Source organism: Canis lupus, chromosome 3 (genome assembly GCF_011100685.1).
Source record: "Canis lupus familiaris isolate Mischka breed German Shepherd chromosome 3, alternate assembly UU_Cfam_GSD_1.0, whole genome shotgun sequence".
NCBI classification, from domain to species: Eukaryota; Metazoa; Chordata; class Mammalia; order Carnivora; family Canidae; genus Canis; species Canis lupus.
In genome coordinates, this window is record NC_049224.1 from 76,440,483 (window position 1) to 76,445,694 (window position 5,212).

The following is a 5,212-nucleotide window of genomic DNA, read 5'->3' on the forward strand; positions in this document are numbered from 1 at the left end:
TAAATGAATAAAAATCTGCAATCATATCAATAGATAAAGCATTTAACAAAATTCAATATTGATTTCTGATAAAAACTTGCAACAAAATTAGTTTAGAAAGAACACACCTAAACATAAAGCCAACTATGACAGGCACACAACTAACATCACATTCAGTGGTGAAAGCTGAAAGGTTTTCATTAGATCAAAGAACAGGACAAAGATACCTCCTCTTGCCACTTTTACTCAGCATAGTACTAGAAGTCCTAGCCAGAGTAAATAGGCAAGAAAAAGAAATAAAAGACATCCAAATTGGAGAGGAAAAGTTAAAACTCATTATTCATCATTGATATAGTATTATACATAGGAAACTCTAAATACTCCACTAAAAAACTGTTAGAACTCAAAAAACAAAAAAAAAAAACACAAAACAACAACAACAACAACAAAAAACAACTGTTAGAACTAATTAATTCAGTAAAATTTTAGGAGCCACAAATCAAAATGTACAAATCTGTTGTGTTATTTACATTAAGAATAATAAAGTCTCTAGAAATAAATTTAACCAAGAAGGTAAAAGATCTATAACAAAAAATTAGAAGATATTGATGAAAGAAATTGAAGATGACACAAATGAATTGAAACATACTCCATGCTCATGGGGATAGGGAGAATTAATCTTTTTTTTTTTTTTTTTTTTTTTTTTTTTTTTTTTTTTTTTTTTTTTTTTTTAGATTTCCCTACTACCAAAGCCCTCTACAGATTCAATGCAGTTCCTCTCAAAATTCTATTGGTATTTTTCACAGAAAAACAAAATCCTAAAATTTTTCTGGAATCACAAAGACTGCAAAGGGCTGAAATAATCTTAAGAATAAACAAAGATGGAGGCATCATGCTTTCTGATTCCAAAATATATTGCAAAGCAATAGTAAAAAATACATTATGTCATTGGCATAAAAACAGACACATACATCACTGGAAAAAAAATGAGAGCCCAGAAATAAATTAATTGATCATATTTGTGTGAGTTTATTACAAAAGAGCCAAAAATATATGCTGGGAAAATAATAGGCTCTTCAATAAATGGTGTTGGGAAAACCTAACAGCTGCATCAAAAAGAATGAAATTGGATCAATTTTATACAAAAATTAACTCAAAATGGATTAAAGGCTTAAACATAAGAGCTTAAACCATAAAACGCCTAGAAAAAAACATAAGTGGTAAGCTCCTTGATATCAGTAATGGCAATGATTTTTTTTTTTTTAATTTGACACTGAAAGCAAAGTCAACAAAACCAAAAATAAATAAGTAGGACTACATTTAACTAAAAAAATTAGTAGACAGCAAACATCAACAGAATGAAAAGGCAGCCTACTGAATGGGAGAAAAATATCTGCAAATCACTTATCTTGTGAGGGGTTAGGACCAATATATACATAATTCATATAACTCAATAGGAAGAAACAAAGACGAAAACTAATTAAAAAGATGGGCAGAGGACTTGAGTAGAAATTTTGCCAAATAATACATACAGATGACCAACAAGCACACGAAAAGATGGTCCACATAGTTAATTATCAGGGAAATGCAAATCAAAACCATAATGGGGTCTAACCTCCTATCTGTTAGTATCTATATTATCAAAACCATAAGAGATAACAAGTGGTGGTAAGAAATGTGAAGAAAAGAGAATGCTGTGCACAGTTGGTCAGAATGGTATAGCCACTGTGGAAACACTATGGAAGTTCCTAAAATATTGAAACTAGAATTAGCATATGATCCAGCATTTCTGCTTCTGGGTATTTATTTGATAAACGAAAACAGTAATTTAAAAAGATTTATGCCTCCTCATGTTCATTGCAGCATTATTTACACAGGCCAAGACATAGAAACAACCTAACTGTCCATCAATGGCTGAATGGAGAAGTATGTGGTATACATTATAAATAAAATATTCGGTCATAAAAATTAATTCTTGCCATTTGCAACAGCATGGATGGACCTTGAGGGCATTATGTTACGTGAAAATAAGTCAGACAGAGGAAAGTAAACAAAAACCAAACCACCCAACAAAACAAAACATAAACCACCCAACAAGGTTCTGGTCCAAGATGCTGACATAGAAAGACCCTGAACTCATCTCTTCCATGGACATACCAAATCTACATCTATTTATAAAGCTGTTTCTGCTAAACAGCTTCTAAACAACAAAAATTAGTCCACATAGAAAATAGCAAGAGAGACAGAGACACAGTAACAAAGGGAACTCACATCCTCATTGCTGAGGTAATGGCAGTTGGAGAAACAGTAAGCAGATTTGTCTGCCCTGAGACATGGGATAAAAAGCTGTGGTTTAAAAGAGCAGCTAAAGGGCACCTAGGTGTCCTTGGTTAAGTGTCTGCCTTTGGCTTTGGTTACGATCCCTGGGTACTGGGATCAAGCCCTGCATTAGGCTCCCTGCTCAGTAAGGAGTCTTCTTCTCCCTCTCACTCTATCCACCCACCCCTCACCACTCAATATGCGCTCTCTCTCTCTCTCTCAAATAAATAAAAATATTTTTGTTTTAACTGTAACTAATTATAATGGGCCCAGGCTTAGAATTCCATCAAATGGTGGGAGAGCTCTGGAACTCTCTTTGGGTCAGAGGGGCTGGTAAGCACCGCAGTTTACACTCTCCTCCACCCTGATAGCATAGATTAGAGCAGGGTCTGGATGCCATAGCTGACTTGCTGTCCCAGAAAGCCCCAGGCTCCTAGCCCACATCAGCTTTAGATACTCTGGGACACAGGAAAACAAAACAAAACAAAACAAAACAAAACAAAACAAAACAAAAAAAACAAAAACAAAACAAAACAAAAAAAAAAAAACAGTGCTTTAAAACGGTGGGTAGAATATAGAGAAACCAGCCCTAGAACCTTGCCAATCAGTGGGGAGCTGCTGAAACTCTCTTCCGGTCAGAGGGGCTGGCAAGAGCTACAGTTTATGTTCTCTTTCTACCTTATAGTGTGTATGGCAGCAGAGTCTGGACATGTTAGTTGGTCTAGCACCTCAGTAAGCCCCAACCTAGCCTACCTCAGCCCCAGCCAACCCATCAAGGTAGCCCCAGAGTGGCACACACTAGGACACCCCAGGTCAGCACTCATTACAGCTCCAGTCATCATGCCAAAGTGATAAATGCAGAGCATCCCAGAATACACTCCAGGTCCATACAACTTTGGATGCTCCACTTCAGACAACTTGCTAGGTTACCTTCATCACAGAATGTTCCAGGACTTCCTAACTCAAGTCTGCTTCACCTTTAGCCACTCCACCTGGGCAACCTTTGCATGGTGTACCCTGAGACCTCCCCCAATCCATACCCCACACCTCAGCTCCAGCCACCCACCAGGGCAATCCTGGTGGTGAAGACCCTGAGACACTCTGTCAGGCAACCACTTTAGCTTCAGCTGACTCTCTGTGTGGAGAGCCCCAGAACACCCCAGCTTGAAACAAACCAAAAGAACAACACCCACAAAACAATGAACAAATGGCAATAAGTACATACCCATCAATAATCACTTTAGATGTAAATGGTCTAAATGTTCCAATCAAAAGATATAAGATAGTGGAGTGGGTAAAAGAACAAGCAAGAGCTATTTATATGATCCCTTCAAGAGACTTACTTCAGTCCTAAAGACACATACAGGCTGAAAGTAAAAAGATGGAAAAAGACATTCCATGTAAATAGAAGCAAAAAAAAAAAAAAAAAAAAAAAAAAAAAAGAAAAAGCCGGAATAGCATTACTTAGATCATTCAAAATAAACAAAGACTTTAATAAGAGACAAAGAAGGACATTACATAGTGCTTAAGGGCTCAATTCAACAGAAGGATACAATTGTAAGTATCATTGCACCCATCATTGGCACACTTTACACACAAATAAAATGTTAACAGACATAAAGTGAGAAATTGACCAATATAGTAATAGTAGGGAATATTAACACCGAACTTACACGAATGGAAAAATTGTCTAGGGAGAGTATCAATAAGGAAACAATATCTTTGACTGGTATATTTGACTAGCCAGCATTACCCTGATACCAAAACCAGACAAAAAATACTAAAAAAAAAATAAGAACTACAGATAATATCCTTGATGAATAAGATACAAAATTCCTCAGCAAAATATTGGCAAAGCACATTCAACATTATATTAAAAGGAGCTTTCACCACAGTCAAGTGGGATTTATTGTGGGGATTTAATGATAATCAATATTTGCAAATCAATCAATATCATACCACATCAACAAAACAAGAATCATATGATTATCTCAATAAATACAGAAAAAAATTGATAAAATTCAATATTTGTTCATGATAAATCATCTCTATAAGGTGGACTTAAAAGGAACATACCTAAACATAATAAAAGGCCATATATAAGAGACCCACGGCTAACATCATACTCAATGGTGAAAAACTGAGAGTTTTTCCTTTAAAGGTCAGGAATAAAACAAAGATGTCTACTCTTAACCACTTTATTCAACATAGTACCGCAAGTTCTAGCTGTGGCAATCAGACAAGAAATAAAAGGCATCTAAATTGGTAAGGAAGAAGGCAAACTCTCACTTTTTCCAGAAGACATGATACTATACATAGGAAACCCTGAAGACTCCATCAAAAAATTCTTGTAAGTAATAAATAAATTGAGTAAAGTTTCAAGATACAAAATTAATACCCAGAAATCGGCTGCATTTCAATACACTAATAATGAAATAGTAAAAAAGAAAATTTAAGAGAACAGTTCCACTTACAATTGCACAAAAAGGAAAAATACCTAGAAAAAACTTAATCAAGGAGATGAAAGATCTGTACTCTGAAAACTATAAAACACTGATAAAATAAAGAACACAAATAGAGAGATTTTCCATGCTCATGGATTAGAAGAATATTGTTCAAATGTCCATACTATCTAAAGCAATCTACAGATTAAATGCAATTCCTATCAAAATACCAAGAACATTAAAAAAAGCAGCATTTTTTTTACAGAACTAGAATAAATATTCCTAAAATTTGTAATGGAACCCCAAAAGAGCTTGAATAGCCAATGCAATCCTGGAAAAGAACAAAGCTGACGGTATCACAGTCCAAGATTTCAAGATATACTACAAAACTCTAATAATCAAAATAGTTCATGCTGGCACAAAAATAGACAAGCATATCAATGGAGAAGAATAAAGCCCAGAAATAAACC